Source organism: Tachypleus tridentatus, chromosome 13 (assembly GCF_004210375.1).
Source record: "Tachypleus tridentatus isolate NWPU-2018 chromosome 13, ASM421037v1, whole genome shotgun sequence".
Lineage (NCBI taxonomy): Eukaryota > Metazoa > Arthropoda > Merostomata > Xiphosura > Limulidae > Tachypleus > Tachypleus tridentatus.
Window position 1 is genome coordinate 37,553,748 of NC_134837.1, and position 26,839 is coordinate 37,580,586.

The following is a 26,839-nucleotide window of genomic DNA, read 5'->3' on the forward strand; positions in this document are numbered from 1 at the left end:
ACATATAGGCTAGTATTTAGACAATATAACCCCAACTAAAGGAACCAAAGAACATAACACTTATGGAACTTTTCCCACATAACTACACTTCCTTCAGCACCTTGCACTGTCAGAAAAACGCAAGCAAAATAAAGTGTCTCACGTGTTGTTGTTCTTTTTGCATTATTTTACTCTAACGTGAATACAGCAAAAGGTGAAACACGACTCATTATAGATCATCCACTGCTAACAGTTTATATATCATGGTCAACCGAGGTCATGCTTTCCTGTTTATCTCCTAGACAAGAAACTTTTAGATTTTTTGTAATATCTTTTACGAGATACATAATTAAGGACACACAACAACAACTACTAACAGCAGTAGTATTTCTAGTAATTGTTGTATTACATTTAGCCAGACTCCATTAATAGCCGCCCTTGTATCTATTTACTTGTTATTTCTTTTTCTAACTAAATATGCACGAAACACTAAACAATGAAACTTGAATATTCGCTTAATATATTGCACCATAAACTACTTTTAGCGAGAAACAATACATAATCAAAACATCTATGAAACTTTCCCATAAAACCATTAAACTTCCTCCAGCATTATGCACTGGCGGCAAAATAAAGGTGGGGAAATGAAGATTTATTTATATTGGTCGGGCATTCATGTCTTGAATACTTACAATTATGAATTTTTACGCTCGATAATATTGGATGTATATTCAATTTCTATAAGCACTTGGGAAATATTTATTTTAGATTTTCATACCAGTATTATCTATTCATTCTTCTTTTAAAATTGTGATATTATAAATTGGACTTCTTTATCCATGTATTTTACTTACACTGTACAGTAATATTCTATTGGAAAAAAAAAAAAGTTTTCTTTTTCAACGTGATAAACAAAATATTTCCAGAAATGGTTTTATTAGTTTCCAAGACAGTGCTTCCGTTTCTAAATATCTTTAAAAATCATGGTTTAGTTAGTTTCCGAGACAAAGCCTCTATATCTAAATATTCTAAAAACATCACGGTTTGCTTAGTTTCTTAGACAGTGCTTCTGTTTCTAAAAATCATGAAAAAATCCTGGATTAGTTAGTTTCTCAGAGAAAGTTTCTGTTTCTAAGCTTCTATATCCAAATATTCTAAAAACATCATGTTTCGGTTAGTTTCCCCGACAATGCTTCTGGTGTAAATTTCAAGTACACAGTTAGCAACCTTTCCACGCAGAATTGCCCAGTAACAGTTGAAAATTAAATAAAAACCATTTAAGAACAATTATAAAAAAATAAACATCAATTCGTGTGTATAATTAAATTGTTATACTAATTTAGCAAATAATTTCTTGCAAGTGCTTACAAACGTTGTTTGTCAAGTTAATACTATATTACAGTAGCATAATGCAATTCTCTATTCAAATACATGAACTGTTAATAAAACATTTCACTATTAATACATATATATTAAAAACTATTATTCATAGATCATAAACAAAATGATCCCTTTATTCTAATGAAGAGTTGTTTTGACTGATTTATCGATTAACTTGTCATTAATTCTCAGGCTTTAACTTTTTTATTATTAAGTACGGTATTAATTAATAGTATGGATCGTGACCAAACAAAATGGCGGCCACCAAAATCTCCCGTTTAAAATCATCTTTTCAAAATTAACAATGACTATTTCACAATATTGGCTGAGCAAAACTAAAGTTTATAGTACTTATAAAGAGACCTAGATTGCTATAGACGTGTTTATGGATTGAATCGAAACTTTACCATTTCAATTAATTTTCACCTAAAGTAAGAAAGTGAATTTTCCAGACAAGTGTTCAGAAAATATGACGAATCTTATTATTCTATTTTTTTTTTTTTACAAAACTCTTCGGTCTGTGATTTCAATTCCTTTCTGTACCGAAAAGGACACTGGTATGTGTGTGTATGTGTGTCTGTGTAACGAACGGTGCACTACTTAGTACATATAATTAGATTTGAGGTTGGTAGAGATCCTGATGAGTAATAAAATCGAATTGGGTATACACGTGTCCCATATTTAATATCGCTGGCGCACAAAAATATAGCTAATAAGAAGAAAGCAATCATGTATAATAAAAAAAATTAAATTTTACAAAGACAAGTAGGAATCGATATATACGTAACCTAGCTTGTAATAAAATATTGGAAGTTTTAATAATACAAACAGGATAGTCAAAACTACAAAACTGAGTTACTTAAAATAAAAAAAAAATCGTACTTTGGCAGATTACTGTAATTATGTTAATCTGAGTTAAAGCAGGGATAAATTATTAACTTTAAGTTCCTCAGATTTTGCAGTTTTGACTTTCTTGTTTCATTACTTTTGTTGCATTAAATATTCATATTGCTACTACTAGTGGGTTACTTACATATCGATCCACACCTGTCTTTATAAAATTTTCAATTGTTCATTACCCTTGTTTTCTTAAGTAGGAAATAGCCTAATTAAAAGAAAGCCGAACAATACAATACGTAATGTATTATATTAGTTTAAAATTTTCAGTCCAATGCGTAATGTGTTATGTCAGTTTTATATTTTCAGTCCGCATGGACAAGCGCGTAAGGCGTGCGACTCGTAATCTGAGGGTCGCGGGTTCGCGCCCGCGTCGCGCTAAACATGCTCGCCCTCCCAGCCGTGGGGGCGTATAATTTTACGGTCAATCCCACTATTCGTTGGTAAAAAAGTAGCCCAAAAGTTGGCGGTGGGTGGTGATGACTAGCTGCCTTCCCTCTAGTCTTACACTGCTAAATTAGGGACGGCTAGCACAGATAGCCCTCGAGTAGCTTTGTGCGAAATTCCAAAAAACTAAACAATTTTCAGTCCAATACGTAATGTGTCACGTTAGTTTTATATTTTCAGTCCAATACGTAATGTGTCACGTTAGTTTTATATTTTCAGTCCAATACGTTTGTTTGTTTGTTTTTTGAATTTCGCGTAAAGCTACTCGAGGGCTATCTGTGCTAGCCGTCCCTAATTTAGCAGTGTAAGACTAGAGAGAAAGCAGCTAATCATCACCACCCACGGCCAACTATTGGGCTACTCTTTTACCAACGAATAGTGGGATTAACCGTCACATTATAACGCCACCACGGCTGAAATGGCGAGCATGTTTGGTGTGACCGGGATTCGAACCCGCGACCCTCGGATTGCGAGTCGAACGCCTTAACACACTTGGCCATGCCGGGCCAGTCCAATACGTAATGTGTTACGTTAGTTTTATATTTTCAGTCTTTAATGGCTTTTAAGTATTTGCCCTCTTATGAAAAATTAAGCCATTATCCTTTTTAGTTTCGAAAACAAAATACCATATTGGGTGTGTGTCAATGGCTAGTCTACCGGATTGCGTGTCAGAAGATCTAAGGTTTGACCTGCAATATACTACTGAATGTGCAGTTATGGTGCTCTTACCGCTGTTAGTTATATCTATGATGTTTGGTTAACAGTAGCTACGTAATAGATTGTTGCTGATGGTTGATTGTATTCAATCTAGTCAGCAATACTAAAAAAGGAAAGCCTATTATTATTTAATAAACTGAGTGTTCGCCATTACTTGTTTATTTGTTTGTTTTGAATTTCGCACAACGCTACTCGAGGGCTACCTGCGCTAGCCGTCCCTAATTTAGCAGTGTAAGACTAGAGGGAAGGCAACTAGTCATCACCACCCACCGCCAACTCTTGGGCTACTCTTTTCCCAACGAATAGTGGGATTGACTGTAACAGTATAACGTCCCCACGGCTAAAAGGGCGAGCATGTTTGGCGCGACGGGGATGCAAACCCACCACCCTCGGATTACGAGTCGCACGCCTTAACCCACCTGGCGATGCCGGGCTCTTTTATAATTTAAAGTATAATATCTGATAACGTTTTGGGTCAACAAGGTCAGCAGTTAATCCATCTCGACTATCCCATCCTCTAAAATAAACTAAAACTATTAAATAAATAAATCTGAAAATTAAAGGCAGCCTTTATAATTCATATATCTATAAACCTTTCTTTTAAGCTTACTCACATGTACTGCCTCCATAATATACAAAGTCAACCCACTTCATAGGCTACCCTAAAATTCTCTTAGCTGAATACGGTTTCTGCCTTGTCCACTAGTTCTATAATTTTCACCAAGTATGGAAAATTTTTATCAACGATTTCATTTAAATTATATCTTTTCTTGTGAAACTGGCTTAAGGGTAAATCTAAATATTTGTAAGCATCAAAATTCCATTTCAAAAGTAACGTAAACAAACCCAATATTTCTGCACTGACAAACTTCCTCGTCAAATTTCAAAGAAAGCAGTTTTGTTTACTTTAATATACGTATATATAATTAAATGTAATTTTGTATAAATGGGGGGAGAGAAAACCGCAACCACAAAAGAAACATTCAATGCCAAGTCACATATCATGAGGTGGGTTATTCTGTACCGTGCCCTGGATTTCATACGTATTTGATGGAACTAAAACCTACGTCGTGTTGAAGGTGCACCGTATATCCACACTTCAACTTCGCCACTTTATGACTTGTGCCCTTAAGTTGAATGTTTGTATTGTGGCTGCGGTATTACTCCCTCTACATATAATTACATTTATTTATATTTCATGTAAGGTTTAGATGTGTATGATTCATACTATCATTCCTGTTGATTTAATGTTTATGAAAAAAATATTTGGACCTTTCCAAAATTTGTTTCGAAAATATATCAATAAATGCAGGCCAGCCGTAGCCTGAAGGGACAGAATCTTGAAACATGAAATCCACTGAATATTATCCGCATTTTCAGTCGTTGGTGCGTTATAAAAGTGACAGTCAGTCCAACTATTGTGCATCAGGAACTGCTGAAAGTTTCAAATGCATCCGGTTCTGATGACCAACTACCCTTTATCAGGTCAGTGGTTTTAAATTAGATGGTGCTATAGACGAGGCCAAGAGCTCTCTGACCTGGTGGTTTAAACCATGAGCGCACAAAGCAACTTTTATGTTTGAATATTCTAATGAAAATGAAGGAAAAAAGTTCTGGAATTATATAGGTCACAAAAACGTCTCACCAAAATCAAGAGTAATGGAAGAAGCACAGGAATATTTATCTTGTGAACTTGAGTAATTTTCTATTATTTAGAGTGTTTTACAAAAAGATTTTGCGTATTTCTGTTTGAGATATTTTTGAATTTCAATTACTTTATTTATATAAACCTTACATCTAGCATTCTTTGTATCTAGGTTCATATACGTTCGTGGGGGGTCTTATTTCTCTCACAAGCTACGTCGATCTTAAAACGTTATCGACATCTGACAAGAGCGATCTTTTCAGACTCCCCACTAGGCTTAACATTTACACTATTTCTGACTTTGCTCCCCAATGGGTTTAACATGTACACTGTTTCTGACTTTGCTCACCTTCACTAACACTAAAAATTATTCTTAAAATAAATACCAAAAAGTAATACTGTCAACATAAACTTCTACAGATACGTTTTTTTTGTTCAAAAACATTTCTCTGAAACGCCTGTCTATTCATGAGAAGCATTGAGACAATTTCTAATATCGCATATTGCGTTTCCAAAAAGCGCTATGAACGTCTGCTGAAACAGAGAGGGAAGTTTACAAAAGACATTAAAAAAAAAAACTTCGAGATTATAGTTGTGTTATAAAAGAGAAAAAAAATCGAAATGAAATGCCAATTATCAACAAATCAATAGCAAAAGAGAGAAAAAATATTAATATTTAAAGCTAAATATAATATTACATCAGAAAATAACAAAAGGCATGATAAAACGATACGTCACTTCCACAGAGAAAGCAGTTGTAACAGCCCTTTAGTGAAAAACGAAAGTAAAAAGTAGGCTTAACAAATACTATGGCACATTGTATTTATTTCACTTAGTAACAGCATTAAGTATGTTTTTATCAGGATCTTAAATATTTTTTCGCTTGAATGTTTGTACATCTTTACATGTTAACAAAAAATGCTTATATATTATTAAACCATAACAAAGTGCTGCATCAATAATATAAGCTTTAGTAAGAACTCAAGTGAGTTTCAATGTTTTTTGTGATCCTGTAGTGCGTATATAAGGTCACACAATATTTATGAATACACACGCACACATCTATACAGACATAAATAAATACATGTTTATTTATATCTTGAAATCCAAATAATTGATGATGATATCAAACTCAATATTTTTATAAAAAAAATATTTTTTTACTTTTCAATATATGACGTACCCTATTTTAAGAGTAATGTACCATACTTTTCCGTTATAAGCATTACAACTTCTTAATCATTCAGGTTTTGTAAAATTTGTAATAAATTACGACATTTTATTATTAATGTTGAATTATCCATGCAAAAAATAATATCTAATGGATTTAATAAAGAAACTCCAAAAAATTATTAAAATATTTATTGATAAAAATAAAAATGAATTAAATAAATATAAAGAAGTAAAATTTAAGAACTTTTTACTGAAAGTTTAAATACATATTTTTAATTGTTAAAAAAGTAATCAAGCAAATTGGCACTACTTTTATGCGGATGAACATCTTATCGCGGATACACCCTTATTTAGTCTGAAAATTGGCATTTACAGTAGATTTAATGGGTTGTGGTATACTAGTTAGTTTAGATAACTGGTTGGATTATTTATACAATTATAATTTGTATACTGTGCTACTAATTAGCGCTTTACCACTATAATGGAGGCCAGAATACCGACTTCAGGAAATAAGTTTACCTTACTTACCCACAGGTGACAGTACCTTATTATTATTATCACTTCTTTTTTCTTTACTTGGGAGAGCAATCACCTTCCCCAACTTTATATAGACAATGAAGGATATAGATGTGGGACTCTGTGAGCTTGAGCACCCGCATTTCGATCTCCTAATTTCTATTACTTTTGATTATTCTATTGTTATTATTATTTAATTTTAAGAACTTCTTCATGTGAAACTGGCAAACAGAAGTTGAGACTGATGGACGGTGTATCCCCACCGCTATGCGAATCTTAGATCTTCAGTCACCTCCAAAACCTACGGTACATTTTATATCCTACATTATAGCTCGTACTATGGGGATTCTTTTTATTTGTGCAGCGTTTTTATTTTTTTTTCGCGCTTGTTTTTGTTTATTTGAAAATATCATAAGTTAGAGGTTTGGATTAGCTGTTTTCAACGTAGCTCTTCCTTTCGATTTTGTTTTATTTGCCTCTTGTATATTAATTTTATATATTTGTACACACAAACACAAATAACCTCATATTAGACAGATCTGATCTGTATCTTGAAAATTACAATTCTAGTATGATATAATTTTAAAAAGAAAAACTTTTTAATATAAATATTTGAATTCAAAATTTTGAAATTAGTTTGTAACATTTATACTTACCCACCAGGATTAATTCTGTTTTGTTTAATCAGCCTATCTGCCTGGTCCACAGAGGGGGAATCGAACCTCTGATTTGAACGTTATAAATTCGTAGACTTACCGCTGTACCAACGGGGAACATTAAAGGTGCTTTAGGAAACATACTTTTATCTATCGCACAAATTTAACGTATACTTTTAGTGTACGCGACTGTTTTTGTTTACTTAAGGACAAAACTACACAATGGACTATATGCACTCTACCCACAACATGCCTCAAAACCCAGTTTTTTAGCTGAGTCGCACATACACTTACATATCAAAAGTTTATCATAACCTGATCAAGTTAATTTTATCAACAGAAAATATTGTATTCAAAACACTTTCCTCAGTTACGTAAGAACGCAAAAGGATCCCAATATTATAATAAAATACAAAAAGTTATTATTGCAAAATAAAATCGTTTGGTGTAATAAATGAGGGGTAAAAGGTTTTGAATGAAATAAACTTTACGATTGCTTTTGGCAATGGAGGAAGTACGCACGCGTGGTCCGGAATATTTTACTGTGTTGCCTAATAAACCCAGGGAAGAAGTGTATCAACTTCATAGAAACCCGCTAGTGGGTTTTATTCTTGATAACTGATACAATTAATGTATGCATGGACCTTTTCACATATTTCTTTTCAACTTGTAAGACTTTTAACGTTTTTATTGGCCTACTGCTATGTCGTTAACGGTGATCGACTGGAATGACAGTTGAGCTCAAACTGCAACGAGCATTAAGTTTGGTTTCTTTTGAAACGGGGGCTATCTGTGCTAGTCGTCCCTAATTTAACAGTGTAAGACTAGAGGGAAAGTAGCTAGTCATCACCACCCACAGCCAACTCTTGGGCTATTCTTTTACCAACAAACAGTGGGACTGACCGTCACATATTATATAATGCCCCCACCACTGAAAGGACGAGCATGTTTGATGTGATGGGGATTCGAACCCGCGACCCTCAGATGTGTTGTGATTTTAGATGTTTATTTATATGTATATCACTCGCGAGCGTTTCCCGTTAGTACAGCAGAAACTCTACGGATTTACAACGCTAAAATCAGGGATTCGATTCCCCTCGGTGGACTCTGCAGATAGCTCGATGTGGCTTTGCTTTCTGTAAAATCCGGGATTCGTAATGTCCAGATATTAAAATTCATTACTTAGGACTGTATGTATTATTACCCTATTGCGAAAAATGGTATCGGGGTAACAGATCACCAACGCGTTGCGCGCTTAAATCTCGAAACTAGCGGATTATGGAAGCGCATTTTGAGCACATGTTAGTTAAGAAAGAAACCCGGAACAGAGTAATCCTTTCCAAATTCCACGCAGCAAGCTGATTTTGTTTCTTTTTTTTCGTGTAGGTTTCTTGAAAATGGATATGATATCTACTAAAAATATCTGAAACATTTTCATTTTCATTACTATAACAACCATCCCGTGTTTTTTTTTTATCAATTCATATATAGTATACATGAATTTTATTAAATACTTCAGTGTAAACATCTCGCATGGATGCAAAGCATCCGTAGCAATCTGGAAATTTAATAAATAGAAACAACGCTTTTGCGTAATAATCTGACAACGAGCATTTCTGATCTAGTAACGTCAACTCTTCTGGCGGTTGTTAAACAGATGAACGACCTTACAGATATTGAGACCTGGTGCAGATCTAATAAGAAAAGCAAACGAGGTTATTATGGGATTCACTTTTGTTCGAGTGCAATATGGTATTTTACTTTTATAAATCGGCTGTGCTGTTTTGCTCAGCAGAAAGCTTTTGAACTTATCATGTCAAATATTAAGGTTCGATAGAGAATTGTATGGTTTCGTGTTTATTAACAAACACACAAACGTTGTTCTCTGCTTATCGATAAAAGTGTTAATACCCATATCAGCCGTTCTGAGATACAAAGGTTTTGCTAAAGCAATCCAATTAAGGGTGTTGGAATGATTATACGAATCCGATCATACGCTTATGAATTATTCATACATTTCTTTATCTGTTTATTCAAAAATTTTGTTTTGGAAAGAAGGAAAAAGTTAGATTCTGTAATGCATGAACACTACAAGATTCAGTTAATAAAAACGAACTTGTTATAACTATAAAAATGGGTTTCACGTTTTCTGAGAAAAAATTGGACGTTTAGAGATTTTTGAGGGAGTTTATTTTGAGCTTCAAACACCAAAAAATCGAATTTAAACACATATAGCAATCTTATGTTTTCGTACACAGGTTGGATGACAAAAATACTTAGAAAATGAATGTTATTCAAACCATCAAATGTTCTTTTGTTATTAAGCACAAAACTTCACAATGGGGTATCTGTGCTACACCCACTGCAGGTATCAAAATTTAAGGTATTACTGGGATTACGACCAAGAACCTCGATAATCATGTTACCCACTGAAGTATCAACACATCGCATACTCCTAGTGTTATAGTCATTTTTAAAAATTATGATAATTATTGGTTTACTTTGTAGTTCGTACTTGTTTTACTCAGAAGCTAATAATAACTGTACATTGTAATTGTACTACATAGGATAACAGTGTTCTTTATTTTACCTTATTAAATGGATTAATGTGAAATGTTCTAAAATTGAAATACCGTGTGTGTGCAAAACCTTCAGTATCACGTGTCTAGTTTTAAGCTGAACGACGTTTCGGTCTCAGCATGAACTTGATAAAACTCCAGAAAACTTAACTTCTTTTTAAAAGGTATATATTGTGATTGAGACCCAATTTTAAGCAACATGTATCCCCCCCCAGAGGCACAGTGGATTTTGATACCTGTGGTGCGCAAAGCACAGAAAGTCCTTTGTATAGTTTAGTTCTCAACTTCACGGCTCGGCATGGCCAGGTGGTTAAAGCACTCGACTCGTAATCTGTAGGTCGCAGGTTCGAATCCCCGTCACATTATAATGCCCCACGGTTGAAAGGCCGAGCAGTTTTGGTGTGACGGCGGTGGGTGGTGATGAGGAGCTGCCTTGTCTACAGTGCTGAATTAGGGACGGCTAATGTAGATATCCCTCGAGTTTCAATTACAAACAAAGCAACGAAGAATTTGAATGAAGAGACGTAAATAAGTTGACGTCACACGTTTCAACCCGGTGAATGTTGACGTCCATCATTAAAATTGTTAGCTCCACAAAGAAACGTTGCATGTAATTTACTTTTATAAATTTTGCACATATTTGGGTATATAAGAATTGAGATATTGTGATTAATTTGCTCTCGAGCCTATGACATCAACGCCATAACCAATAAAAAAAAAAAATAAGGCCTGGCTTAGCCAAGCGTGTTAAGGCGTGCGACTCGTAATCTGAGGGTCGCGGGTTCGCATCCCCGTCGCGCCAAACATGCTTGCCCTTTCAGCCGTGGGGGCGTTATAATGTGACAGCCAATCCCACTATTCGTTAGTAAAAAAGTAGCCCAAAAGTTGGCGGTGGGTGGTGATGACTAGCTGCCTTCCCTCTAGTCTTACACTGCTAAATTAGGGACGGCTAACGCAGATAGCCCTCGAGTAGCTTTGTGCGAAATTCAAAACAAACAATAAAATAATACATTTATTTATAACTAAATAAACATTTATTTAAAGCCATATACGATAACAAAGTATTGTTATAATTGTTTAAATATTTCGATCGGATTCTTTGGATTATTTTGTGAAAATAAAGCTACAAATTCTGATCCATTTAATGAAAATGAAAGTGTTATATTTCTTTATGTGCAAGTTCTGCAAGTTAACTAACGTTCGCAGGTAAACCTAAGTTTACAGTACTGAAGCAGATGCTAACCTGCTAATTCTTCTATTACGCCACTTTCTTGTATCTCTACTTCTTCGTTAGAGCCCAACATTAATATGCACAAAATTGAACTGACAGTCAAACTGACTAGCGTCTTTGCTATCTCAGTAATCTATCTTAACCTAAATCGTGTTTCATATTATCCAAACATTTCTCCAAACTTTCAACAAAATGCCAAGTGTTAATTCACGAACGCATCACGTGACGTCAACTTCCCTATTGACCCCAACTAAAAAAAATATCGCTTTTATATAGACAGATCTCTGTGTTTATAAAATGTTTAAGTATCTCAAAAATATTTAAAACTTGTTTTAAAATTACATCACTATTTTACTTCAATAGAGTTATTGCACACATTGTTTTACTTAATTAGTTATTGCACATATTAAGTGTTTTACTTAGAGTTATTGCACACATTAAGTTGAGTGTTTTACTGAATTAGAGTTATTGCACACATTAAGTTAAGTGTTTTACTGAATTAGAGTTATTGCACACATTAAGTTAAGTGATTTACTGAATTAGAGTTATTGCACACATTAAGTGCATCCTGTATTTGAAATTCTCATATATAGTTCCAACAGTAGAAGAGGTATGGCGGATTGTTTCAATTATCTCATGAATATACGAGAACCTGTTAGAGTTGACGTTCCCTACCCCATATTAATAGACTCTTCTAAACGTTAATATCTTGCAAGGTTTTCATGTAATAACTTAGTTTTTTAACTTCCAAACAAAGTTCATAACCGAAATATTATATGCATGTATTATATTTTCCTAGCTTAAATCGCGGGTTCGAATAGCCATCACACCAAAGATGCTCACCATTTCAGCCGTGGGGCGTTATAATGTGACGGTCAATCCCACTGTTCGTTGGTAAAAGAGTAGCCCAAGAGTTGGCGCTGGGTGGTGGTGACTAGCTGCCTTCCCTCTAGTCTTACACTGCTAAATTAGGGACGGCTAACGCAGATAGCCCTCGTGTAGCTTTGCGCGAAATTCAAAACAAACCAATCAAAAGTATTAATGGCGACAGTAGCGAAAATGAATTATTAACATGTTTAATGAATATTTCATAATTAGAATGTTCTGGAACTAAAGGACCGACATTTAACATTTTACACAAACTTTGTCTTCGTGTACAAACAAAAGCAAAAACGAGAATAACAATTACGACTGATACGAAGTAACTAAAAGTCCCGTGTATGGCGTGATTATGTAGACGTCGTATGTTTTGTATAATTTGCACAAGACTGTGTACTGAGACATTGACTTCACAACTGGATCGGTATGGTCAGGTGGTTAAGGTTTTCGAGTAGTAATCTGCGGGTTCGAATCCCTACACATCAAACTTGCGCGCCCTTTCAGCTGTGGGATAGTTATAATGTTACAGTCGATCCCACTATTCGTTGGTAAGATAAAGAGTTGCCCAAAGAGCTGGAGGTGATGACTAGCTGCCTTCCCTCCAGTCTTACACTGCTGAATTAGGGACGGTTAACGCAAATAGCCATCGTGTAGCTTTGCGCGAAATTCTAAAAACAAACAAACATACTTCACAATCGAAGTCTAAATTTCTAAAGGTAGTAAGGTAAAATTTGGCCCTGTAGGCTTTACCATATTTATCATTTTTTGTCTAGTTTGATTCTTTTTGCTTTGTAAGCAGCGTCCAGTGAAGAGAGGGTATTATCAATGGCCTGTCGAAAGAATTCGAGCGCCTAAAGTTGTTTATTGTTATTTTATAAAGAAGTAAAGAATAATTTGCTACTCATGGTTCAAGAGTATTAATAGTGTCTATAATTCTCTCAAGTGGTTATGTTTAAGCTGTTTTTACTTTAGATAAGAGTAATTATGATATTTAGAAATTTTCAGCGCGATAGGCAGTTTTATGGACCATAATTTCAACGTGTAAACCGCGTGACAACCAGAACACATTTTACATAAAATAGTGCAATCACGTGTTAAGAGTAACAAAATTTTGTTTGAATGGCAAGGTTTCTTTCAATAAAAAAATTAAATATCACGGATTAGCAATAGGAAGAATGGAAATGACCGTATGTCCTATATTTTCACTGTTTCCGGGTATTGAAAGGGAATAGGTTATTTTGACCAGTTTTCACTAACAGCTCTTATGTGCTCATTAGCTTGAATTTAACACGTTACAATAATAACGTAGAAATAATAAAGCAGCAACAATAACAACAAATATTATTAATGTTTCAAACTTTCACCTAGAACCATCTCGATGCTAAATATCTATACTGCAGAGACCAATATCAATCTAAGAACTGAAGGGAGGGGATACCCTATGATATCAAAGGATACACTTACACAAGGAACTTTACTAGATCTCGTGATTTGCAGGAAGCGTAACATTCGTTTCCGCCATTTTGAACATTAAGCCCTTCACTGCTTCGTGACACATCCAAGTGAATACGTTTTTAATCTTGAAAACTATTCCAAAATGATTTACGAAAATAAGATGAGTGATTATTATGGATGATTCTGATGTTTTTTATCCATATAATATCCTATAGATGGAATAGACAACTATTACATGCTGGTGACATATCTGAACATGTCAGCAACAACATGAACAGCTCTCACACATTATGACATTCATGTGTATATTGTTGATTCCACCAGTAGGTTATTAACCCACGAAAGTATGGAATGTTGTAAAATCCTAGATTTCTATAATTGTAATCATGATAAGTGTCAGATGTGAAACTGAATGATTGTGGCTCGTGTCGTTGTTGCTGCTGGCGCGAGTTGTTTGTAACTTTTTTTTTATCTCCCCTCCTCGTCACTACGAGCATAAAACTTGTTCTCACAAGTAATATTTATCCATTATGATGTTAACTGTACCATCCTTGATCTGCGACACAGCGGTGTCTGAATGACCTTGGCCTAATATAATAACAGTATCTTTACCATTGTAATTACATACATTACTCATAAAGTTGATATGGGTCTCTTAGTAAATATTAATCGTTTCAATAATTATTAAATGCTTAAAAACATTTAAATACAATGTTTAAATTTGTGCAAATATTTATTCTCATAAATTTTACAAAGTGTGTACTATGAACATTGCTAAATTTGTCTCATAACAACAAGAACAACCGATGTTGATTGGAGGGGAGAATCAGCTGTGGATCTGTAAAAAGATGTTCCCATTTCTGAAACTTGTCAATTGGTGAAGCCAAATGTTCAAAGGTGGAAAGGCATTGTCAAGGTGGTTTGTTAGTTGTTGTTTTCTTCATTGCCTAGAATATACGCGCGCTACTATTCTAAAGGGCAGACACTTGGGGAAGTCAAAATGAAATAAACAAATATGCATAAGATAAAGTAAATTGTTATAACTTACCACAATTTTGGTTGTGTCTTTCGAATGACATAAAATTCGGAAAATATTCCAGGTGTACCGCTTGCAATAAATTGGAATGTTATAAGCTGTGTAGCCTATTGGTTAACGTGCCAGCCACTGGATCAGAAGTTCCGAGCATGCTAAATGACACTGAACAGATTTCGTAGTGGAAGCTTTATAAACGTGGCAGTCGTTCTTGTTATTCAATAACTAGCATCCCTGAAGGCGTCTGGTACAACACACTGACTTCTCTCTGACAAACAACTTAAAATTAGAAACAGCTACAGCTGAACAATGGAGCTTCTGTATTGGCCATTTAACCAATATGTTCCATAAAGTACCTTTCAAGTTGATAATACCAAATGGATTTTGTAGCATAGGGTCAGTATTTATTCCACCTTGGACTCAAAAACTCTGACAGCAAATCCTGTGCAGATCTTAACTAACCTAAATTGTAATGCAAACTGAGCTTTGATTGGTCCTACTAATGACAAACGTAGCAGCAACAATGCTTTACTGGTTAAGCTTCTTTTATTATATAAAATGGAGACTTTCTGAAATTTGAACGAGTGAAAGGTTTTAAAAGGTAAAACTTCATAACGATAATGGTAAAATTTAATGTGGCTTTTTCTATTTTATACATTTAAAAAATGAAGGAAACTATACGAGAAACGAATACTAAACCGTTTGCTCATTAAATAATACCTAAGTTGTAAGCTTAAATCAAGTTATGCGCATGTATATTATACTCTGTTGAAATAATACATTGTATAATTAAATATAGAACTTTCAGCACTAGTTGTAACACAGGTTTGAAAACTTGGACAATACATAACACGTGCTAAACACCTTATTCCTTTTAAAATTAATTTTTGGAGAAAAGAAATTTAATTATACAGGTACTTTCCTTAAACCCCCCTCGGTGAAAACAGCAGATAGCTGGACATGGCACTGCTGTAAGGTGACATACACACACCCTTAAACCCAGTCTTTAATACAGAAGCAAGGTGAATAATTAAGATTCCAGATCTTTTGTTTCTTAAACATAAATAGCGGAATTAATTAACACATCAGACATTTACTTTTAAATTAGGGGAAGAGAAAACAATTAAGGCTCGGATTCCAACATTTAAAACGGAAACAAAACGACTAATTCATACCCCAGATCTCTATTCTTAAAAAGGAAGCTGAATCAATAATAAACGCCCCAAACCTTTACTGTTAAAACGGAAGCATATCAAATAATTAACCTCCCAGACCTCTATGTTTAAAAATGGAAAAAATTGAATAATTAAATCTCCAGACCCCTACTTCTAAAACAGGAGCAGAACGAATAATTAATATCCCAAGTTTTTACTTTTAAAATGGGAGATGAGCGAGTACTTTACCGCCACAACCCTCACTTTTAAAACCAAAGCGTGTAGCGCAAATAACTAAACTCTTTCAAAAATTTGCACCTTAATGTTGTGCAAGTCATATGGTTGGCATAACATAATGTTGTGCAAGTCATATGGTTGATATGATATAATGTTGTGTAAGTCATATGGTTGATATGACATAATGTTGTGCAAGTCATATGGTTGATATAACATAATGTTGTGCAAGTCATATGGTTGATATGACATAATGCTGTGCAAGTCATGTGGTTGATATGGCATAATGTTGTGTAAGTCATATGGTTGATATAACATAATGCTGTGCAAGTCATATGGTTGATATAACATAATGTTGTGCAAGTCATGTGGTTGATATAACATAATGCTGTGCAAGTCATGTGGTTGATATGACATAATGTTGTGCAAGTCATATGGTTGATATAACATAATGCTGTGCAAGTCATATGGTTGATATAACATAATGTTGTGCAAGTCATATGGTTGATATGGTGACAATTCACTTTTGCCGAGTCACTGTAAAGACTGCGTACGTTTTAAATTCCACATACGAATAAGCACTCGAATATACACACATAGATATACAAAATTACCTGATTTTAAGGAATATAGCTGTAATACCACAATAAGTTTCACAACCTGAATCCTTCAGTTTTACTATTTCTACAAAAAAAAATATATAAAATCCCTAGAAAATTGTGTTGGTTTTCCCTACAAACATCTCCTACTTTGTTTCTTATTAAGCAAATTGCTACAAAATAAGCTACATATACGTGTGTGTGTTATCACTGTGAGTATCAAAACCTGACATTAAATCTCCAGATTTAGCGTTTGGAGGGCAATTTACCTAACTCAGTAAAACATCGAAACCTGACATTAAATCTCCAGATTTACCGCTCAGCCAGTAAAACATACAATTAAACAAAGTCTTCAGGATTTAATTACAAATAACTTACACCCATCTACTTGTTTTAGCAACATTCTACCTTCTCATCCTTTCCAATTTGTCCTTTTGCATCGAATAAGTTTCTTAAATTTACGAAGCACAATAAATGTATAATTTCACCCTGGTTAGGACACATATGCCTGCCATGGCCAGGTAGGTTAAGGCGTTCGACTCGAAATCTGAGGGTCGCGGGTTCGAATCCCCGTCGCACCAAACATGCTCGCTCTTTCAGCCGTGGGGTCGTTATAATGTAACGATCAATCCCACTATTCATTGATAAAAGAGTAGCCCAAGATTTGGCAATGGGTGATGATGACTAGCTGCCCTCCCTCTAGCCTTACACTGCTAAATTAGGGACGACTAGCGCAGATAGCCCTTGTGTAGCTTTGCGCGAAATTCAAAAACAAACAGAACACAGATGAAATACTATGAGATAAGAAAACAACAGCAACAACAAAGACTTAGACGATTATAAAAGTAAGATTGGTAAAGAGTTATAAAAAAAGTACCTTGATCTCACGGAATTGCAACCGGATTTGTGTACGTGTGAGTTTATGTGTGTTTCTGTATGCGTATCTCGAAAACTAATAGACCGATGTGCGTGAAAACTGGGAAGTCAGAATGTGACAGTCTTCCCCAAATTTAGTTTGGATCAACATTCGGATTCTGGATCACTTTTAATCATTTACTTAATATTTTATGGGGAGATGGTCATTTACGCCGTTGTGTGGTGAATAACTCTGTAAAATATGACCGATTTTTTACCAAATTTCATTGGACCTTTTATAGTGTGACGAGGAGTCTCAACCTCAAATTATCCGAATCATTCATCATTCTGGTTCTGAGAAGAATTTTCTGAGTTTTTGAAGATGGAATTTGACATTATTCAATATAAATACCTCGAAAAGGTACAGTGGTGCGAGGGTAAGGAATCTGTATAATAGCACTTGTTAATAATAATATGTTTTCAGCAGTTTTACCTTGTTTACATGACATGTTTATAAAATAATTAATTATTATTATTACAGTCCATTAAAATAATATTGCTTTCAAAATAATATTAATTCATTGCTTGTAGATTAGTCCATTAAAACAGGTGCTACTTAAAAATAAAATAAATTAATTGTAAAGAATAATCCATCACAACAGCTATTTCTCTCAAAACAATATTAATTCATTGCCTAGAATTTAAATCGATGTCACTTTCACAACAATATTTATTCATAACATAGAGAACGGCCCAACAGCTGTTGCTCTCACAACAATATTAAATCATTGTAGAAAATATATTTTATTACAGTTTACTTCTTTACGGTTCATTACTGTAAAAACTTGTGTATTTGATAAGGATCGAAACGTTGTACCTGTTCTAAAATTAATTATAATAATAATAAATTTATTAAGCAATAAATTAGACACAAAAAATCAAATATCAATATAAAACCATTTTTATTTTCCGCAATGCTACACCAGGGCTATCTGCGCTAGTCGTCCTTAATTTAGCAGCTAATCATCACCACCCGCCGCCAACTCTTGGGCTATTCTTTTACTAACGAATAGTTGGATTGAACGTCACATTATAACGCCCCCAGGGCTGAAAGGGCGAGCATGTTTGGTGTGACGGGGATTCGAACCCGTGACCCGTGATTACGAGTCAAGCACTCTAAACACTTGCCCACGCCAGGCGAAAACTAATCTTCCTTACTGTAAAAGCTGAAATTGTAATAAAATATACTTTATCCGTAAGTAAACGCAAAACGAAACTATTGTAGAAAATAGTTCATTTGAACTGCTGTTGCTACTTCAATTTGATTACAATTCACTAGTCATTATATTTCTAAGCCTCGAATACACACCACTTTAATTAGCCTACTAGTGCGTATAAAACAACACATTAACTGCAAATGTTTGTCTCTACTGCCTTTCAGACAAAATTAAAAGAATGGTGTTGAAGGCTATGGGCACTGTCATCTTGTGGACTACTCTCTCATCCAGGTGTTGATTATCTTGGGTATAAGGCTTGAACTTTACTATATTTCAATTAATTAATGGAAGTAATCACATCAGTGTTTTGTCCGGTAAAGTGAAAGTTTCTGTTGTAGTGCTTCTCGTTGTCATAATATTCACACATGACGTGAAGAAGAAAACACTCAATTATCTTAAAATGCTTCAGTCCGACACAGAAGAAAAACAAACCAGCTAATTATCTAGTGTATTAGTTGGCACTAGAGTGTGCTGGAATTAAAATATGTTTCACGTTTACTACAATGTTAAGGAAGGTCAAAGTTAAACAACCTGCTAATCCCAGATCCAGAAAGAATATCTAAGATAACGTGAAGTTTGTTAACTCAGGGGCGCTACTGCAGATGAAATGGTGATACTTTGGTGACGAAAAACGCGTTATGTAATTGATTATACAGGGGCGCTACTGCAGATGAAATGGTGATACTTTGGTGACGAAAACGCGTTATGTAATTGATTATACAGGGCGCTACTGCAGATGAAATGGTGATACTTTGGTGACGAAAACGCGTTATGTAATTGATTATACAGGGCGCTACTGCAGATGAAATGGTGATACTTTGGTGACGAAAACGCGTTATGTAATTGATTATACAGGGCGCTACTGCAGATGAAATGGTGATACTTTGGTGACGAAAAACGCGTTATGTAATTGATTATACAGGGGCGCTACTGCAGATGAAATGGTGATACTTTGGTGACGAAAAACGCGTTATGTAATTGATTATACAGGGGCGCTACTGCAGATGAAATGGTGATACTTTGGTGACGAAAAACGCGTTATGTAATTGATTATACAGGGGCGCTACTGCAGATGATATGGTGATACTTTGGTGACGAAAAACGCGTTATGTAATTGATTATACAGGGGCGCTACTGCAGATGATATGGTGATACTTTGGTGACGAAAAACGCGTTATGTAATTGATTATACAGGGCGCTACTGCAGATAATATGGTGATACTTTGGTGACGAAAAACGCGTTATGTAATTGATTATACAGGGGCGCTACTGCAGATGATATGGTGATACTTTGGTGACGAAAAACGCGTTATGTAATTGAATATACATTGATAATACCTAAAACATAATTAAGATTAATTAACTCTGCAGAGCCCATGTGAGACTTCACGAAAATATTAATATGTTTTAAAGAAAACCAGCTTCTTAGCTGTAAATGTCAAACATTCCATTCTGATTTATCTCATTTAAAGTCCAGTTCAGTCTAAAGTAAAATTACATCCATAATGTATTAGGATTAAAAACCAAGAAGAATCAGTTGCAAAGAATAACTTAGTTTGATCTTTGTTTTTAGTTCAGTGCAAAGTTACACAATGGACTACCTGCATTCTGTATCCTGCGGGGAATCGATCATCGGGTTTAACGTTATAAGTTCGTAAAATTATCGCTGATCCATCAGAGAACACGTAAATGCTCAAAAATCATAAATAAATACACGAAGATCTACTGAAGTAATATGTAAGTTTTTTTAACAGCATCAAAGCACAGCTACGTTCTTCCTCTGCAGTAAAATAATATATTCATTAAAAGTCACGAGGAGACTTTTGATTTATTCTTATTTAATGTTTTACATTTGCAACCTATTAACTTTCTGAGTAACTTAAACAATCTTCAAATCACGAAACCAATTACTAGGATGTATGACCCAATAACACGACTCGTAGTCCGAGGGTCGCGGGTTCGCATCCCCGTCGCGCCAAACATGCTCGCCCTTTCAGCCGTGGGGTCGTTATAATGTCACGGTCAATCCCATTATTCGTTGGGAAAAGAGTAGCCCAAGTGGTGGATGGTGATGACTAGCTGCCTTCCCTCTAGTCCTACACTGAATAATTAGGGACGGCTAGTGCAGATAGCACTCGTGTAGCTTTGCGCGAAATTAAAAACAAACCAAGCCCAATAACACAGAGGAAATAACATACTGGGATGTATACATTACACAGTGGATAAGCCACAAATTACTTACTGGTATGTATATATTACACAGTGGATAGAAGCAAATATCAAAATAAATCTGTTGACACAGCTGAAGACAGTTAATCAACATCAGTGTAATAATATGGATTTGAATTTCTTTTCTTCTGAACCGACTAATAATCGCTATATTTAACTTACACTGAAAGTGATTCTTTTATACCCATGGACCGCTGTTAATAAATTTATTCACAACGGACTTGGAGAAGGTCAAGTGACATTTAATGGGTCGTTAGTTCCAGAGTGCAGTTCTGAGATATGTCGTCTTGGTATAAATGTTCTATTTTTGTCTCCTGACGCGAAGAAATAATCAGTAAAACTATCACCTTGGCTTGACTGACTCCTAACCATCAGATATTTATGTCAGTCTAACAAACACAAGGCTTCATTTTGTACAGGGACGCTGTTCTGTTTCATTGTCAATACACAGAAGACCATACTAAGATGTATGGCTTCATTAGTGTTAGTGTTTGTAATATTTCAAGTGTAGAAGCGTTCCAGTTTTGCCTTTTCTGAAGATTGACACTGTTGTTTCACCAAGTAGCTTTAATGTGGTTCAACAAAACCGCACACATGGTTAATTATAACTTTTGCTGCTATTTCAATCTTGTAGCACGAAGCTTTGAACGAATATTGGTCGATTTCTATTACGACGTGGGCGGGGTTTAGTGACTAGCTGTCAGGTTGCAGATCGAAGAATCTCTTGTTCGAGAAATGATACGCTCTGCGCGTTCAGATGAGTATTATGAATCTGTAACCTGTGTGTTTGATCTACATGTGTATAAATTAACATTTACGTTGAAGTTGAAAAATTCAAATTTTTTTGATAACACATTTATATCTTTTTTAAAATTTAAAGCCCATAAAACGAATGTCTATGTGAAAGATATCTTGATTGTGAGGTACTTTTCATCAAGAGATATTCATTACTAAAATAATGTGCTAAAAATATTTTCCAAGTTACTTATTGATTTTCTTAAAAATTAATTTATGATAGAATGACCTTGGTTGAAATATTGGCAACTAAATCGTTAAAAATTATGAAAGTAAAATAATACACGACTGCTAATTTTAAACTTAATACGAGAGTATCATTTAGTTTACATATTGCTATTATTAAAGTAAGTTATTTTTATAAGAGATTGTTTAACACAAGATTATTTACGTAATTGTTTACGAATAAATTGTTGTGAATTGACGTCATGTTAATCGAACCCTCTAAATGTTTCCAGTTACTTTAATGAGTATTATTGCATTATATAGTAAAGTAGTTTGTAGAAAGGTAACCACTACGACCGATTTCTAAAGTGCGTTTCGCTGCTTTTATTGTAAAAACGCAGTTAGAGGAGAATAGGTTGTTTTGTTAAAGTGTGTTCTACAGTAACCGAACCATTCTGTGTGGACTTCGACGAGAAAGAGACAATTATTTCAAGTTCTAGTTGCAACTGTGATAACCAGTCGTGTAACGAATTTTTATATGTATTTTATATGAATTTTATATTTTTAAACAAGTGGTTTGTGTGCTGTCCGTTTTATTGATGAAATTTATCGCCAACAAATCACATACACCTACTGTAGAGAAACGCGGCCATACAAACCTGACAGCTTGTATAATCATAAAAATAGGTTATTTTTAATTATCGTCATCTAAAATAATAAAAGAGCATGCCTACGTGTGTGTGACCACCATCACTGCAAGAGCAAAAAACCTATAAACCTGAAATTTTGCAAACCTACTGAATGGTTTGTTTGTTTTTTTTAAATTTCGCGCAAAGCTACATGAGGGCTATCTGCACTAGCCGTCCCTAATTATTCAGAATAGGACTAGAGGGAAGGCAGCTAGTCATCACCGCCAGCTCTTGGGCTACTTTTTTACCAACGAATGAATAGTGGGATTAACCGTCACATTATAACGCGCCAAGGCTGAAAGGGCGAGCATGTTTGGTGCGACGGGATTCGAACCCGCGACCCTCAGATTACGAGTAGAACGCCTTAACTCACCTGGCCATGCCGGGCCCTACTAAATGGACCTTGAGGGTGTGCACCTGGGTATTATTACTTATCTAAATGCGCGCGTGCGCGTGAATGAATAATAATACCCAGGTTTTAAAAGGCAAGCTATGTTTACAGCTCTGTGTATTTGTGTGTGTGTGTGTGTGTGTGTGTGTGTGTGTATATATATATATATATATACATACGTATATAATGATAATAATAATAAAAGGGCGTGCCTCTGTATGTGTGAGACCACCATAACTCCAAGAGGAAAAAACATAGAACTCTGACATTTTGTACACATACTAAGGGTGTTCACCTGAGTATTATTATTTATGTGTGTGCGCAAACGCATCCTTCTTTGAGGCAAGCAAGCGAAAAAAAAATAAAAAAGAATGTGTTACCCCCATAGGTCCAAGAACAAAAAAATCTAGAAACCTGAAAATTTACACCCCATGCTAAATGGACACGGAGAGTGTACAGTACCTGTCCACGTGCGTGTGCACACGTCATTGAAATGCGTCTCTATGGGCCAGTGTGTGACCACCGTAGCTTCAAGAGGTAGACATCTAGAAACCTGAAATTTTACAATGGTACTAAATCGACTTTGAGGTTCTGCAACTGTGCATCAATACTTATCCAGGTTTTAAAGCGGCAAGCTAACGAAAAGCCACACAGGAAAGAATTATTTCCTCATATGATTTTTTCTACAATATAAAAAAGCCAGATAGTTTGGCAACAATGGGTTCCAATAATTTGCTTTTATGTCATGTCGCTTAGCAACAAAAGTATACAGGTTATACTTTTATGCTAAAATTAATTCAGAGTACACACACTTACAGCCAGTAAAAATATATCAACCTAATAACCGAACGAAACTGAGTATTTTCGCTAGTATACTGATATTCGTGGAAGTGTGTCTGTGTGTATATACACTGCTGGCCAAAATCTTAAGGTCAATGAACGTAAAGAAAAAAATATGCATTTTGCGTTGTGAGACTCAACCATTCATTTGCGTAGAGCTTCAAAAGATGAAAATAAGAAAAGGGAAAATGACAATAAAAACTTTTTTAGCATTTAATAGGGAAAATGTGAACACTATGATATTAGCCTGAATATTAGCTGGTCAAAAGTTTAAGACCATACTAAAAAGAAGTCCTAAACATGGTAGGAAATGCCCAACAAGAGGTCTCGATAGTGAGTTGCAAGGCCATCATTGCAAATAACTTCAAACATTCACTTTGGCATGGTCGATATAAGCGTTTGCAGAAGGCTGGCTAGAATGTTATTCAAGTGGTGAAGATGGCTTTACGAAGATCATGCACTGTTTGAAATTGACGTCCATTTCTATAGACTTTCCTTGCCATCCACCCCCAAACATTTTCAACGGGGTTCAGTTTGGGCGCACACGCTGGATGGTTCAAAAGAATCACGTTGTTCGCCATGAAAAAGTCTTTTGTCCTGCGGGCATTGTGGATTGTAGCGTTGTCCTGCTGAAAGATCCAGTCATTTCCACACAAGCGAGGGCCTTCAGACAATAAGGATGCTCTCTCCAACATGCTAATGTAGCCAGCTGCTGTTTGACGCCCCTGTATAACCTGAAGCTCCATTGTTCTATGAAAAAAAGAAAGCACCCTAGATCATGATGGAACCTCCTCTACTGTGTCATGTAGAAAATGTCTCTTGTAGGATATCCTTATCGTGCTAGTAACGTTGGAAGCCATCTGGACCATCCAGGTTAAATTTTTTCTCATCAGAGAACAAAACCTTCTTCCACTTTTCTACATTCCATGTTTGGTGCTTCTCAGCAAAGTTAAACCGAGCAGTTACGTGGTGTGGAAGGAGACTTGACCTTTGAAGATGTTTACGGTTTTTAAAGCCTTTCTCTCGTAGATGCCGTCTTATTATTTTTGAGCTGAATTCTGGGTCCGTAAGGGCCTTAATATGGTTCGACGATCGGCTGGTGTCTTGCCGGACAGCCTGTCGGATCCTCCTGCTCAACGCCGGCGAAATTTTCTTGGGCCGACCACTTGAAATTCTCGTTCCGCATCTCTCAGGGTCTTTTAAAAAATTTGCAACAGCAGTTTTACTACGCCCAATCTCGTGAGCGATGACACGTTGAGAGAGACCTTGCTTTTGCAGCTCGACAATTCTGCCACGTTCAAACTCTGTCAACTTTTTAACCTTTGCCATGTTTTTACCCAATGTAACACAGGAGATGTCAGTGGTAGATGTTGACAATGCTAATGCTTGAACACAAATGACTAAATTTCGTTAAGTGTTTACCGATTAACGCTTCGTTTCAGTGTGGTCTTAAACTTTTGACCAGCTAGTATTTAGGCTAATTTCATAGTGTTCACATTTTCCCTATTAAATGCTAAAAAAGTTTTTATTGTCATTTTCCCTTTCCTTATTTTCATCTTTTGAAGCTCTACGCAAATAAGTGGTTGAGTCTAACAACGAAAAATGCGTATTTTTTTCTTCATGTTCATTGACCTTAAGATTTTGGCCAGCAGTGCACTTTTGTACTACAGCTAAAGAATCATCTTGTAATAACTGAAGAAAAAACATAAGAAAAACAAAAACCTTCCACATGTTTAAAGCACAAGTTTATTTATGTTAGTACTTCTATTTTCTTTTTGTTTTAATAAGCTGCTTTGTGTTTGTTTTGAAATAAAGCAAAGCAACACAATGGGCTATCTGTGCACTTCCCCACACGGGTATCGATACCCGGTTTTTAGCAGTGTGAGTCCGAAGGCATCTCACTGAGCTCTTGAGGGGCCTAATCAGCCACCGCGAGCCCATTTATTCTTGTAGTACGGACATCAATTATAAATCTAGCGCTAGAAAAAATTAGGAACCCATTCCAGTGCATCCCCAATAACAATGAGATATAAAAGTGCAGATAGAGTACAATGAATTACTAGAGAATAACATGAGAGAAAATGTCAAAATATAAAAGCCACTTCTACTTACAGTAAATTCTGTACATATTTTTAAATGCAACTAATCTACAGGAAAAAAAATTAGTAACCAACCATTGAATTTGTTTTGTTCGTTAAGTGTAAATTCATAACGAGCTAACTATCCTAAGCTTACCAAGAGTATCGATACCTGAATTTTAGCCTTATAAGCCCTCATACTTGACGCGGGCGTAACTATTATGAAGTAAATTTTCACACAAATTTCTAAGCAAACCTATTATAATTAATAACTAAACATACTAATGAAAAATGTCTATTTTGAAAAAATAAATTTCAAGACCAAAACAAAAAAAAAAAAAAAAACATTTTCTTATAATATTACCAGGGAGGGACACCATTACAATATTAAAGTGGTTTATTTTTAGAAATCACTTACAGAGCCCCAACCAATAATTGGTGCTGCCCAAACAAACGTTGCCAAAACGCTATCGCCAATGATTAAATGACATCAACCAGGTGAAGTTTTAAAAACCACTTAACCACAACACTGCATTAAAATTACTTTCCAAAACACATTACTGGATCTCGAGAGACTAAGTATATTTTTAAATATCTATGTCAGATGTTGCTAGAAAACACTCTGGGGTTATTTAGGTAAACTCTTATTATTAAATGCTTTAGGCATAAAACGTGTTTGTAAATAACATACAAAACAAGAGCCTAATATCCGTTACAAAAACTACAAGACAGGCGTTGGATTGTTTTCACAACATTATTACTACGAATTACAAATGATGATTTAATCTAACAAAATGTCAGTGCCCCTGATAATCTGTTGAATACCAGAAATCGTCTCTTGTATTGAGGTTTGGTTTTGAATATCGCGCAAAGCTACACGAGAGATATCTGCGCTAGCCATCCCTAATTTAGCGGTATAAGACTAGAAGGAAGGCAGCTAGTCATC

At 35.2% G+C, this 26,839-nt stretch overlaps 1 protein-coding gene across 6 annotated transcripts in view; it reads right to left on the bottom strand.

The window, feature by feature from the left end:
• The window catches only part of LOC143236993 (small conductance calcium-activated potassium channel protein 1-like), a 301,110-nt gene that overhangs the window by 130,406 nt on the left and 143,865 nt on the right, over positions 1-26,839 (bottom strand). For 2 of the 6 annotated variants that reach the window (XM_076475774.1, XM_076475771.1), the window contains exon 1: positions 14,603-14,905. The exons of the other annotated variants lie outside the window; for them this stretch is intronic. The gene's annotated coding sequence lies outside the window, so the exon portion shown is untranslated. Of the gene's footprint in view, positions 1-14,602; positions 14,906-26,839 lie in introns of those variants that run through there. 6 annotated transcript variants of the gene reach the window in all.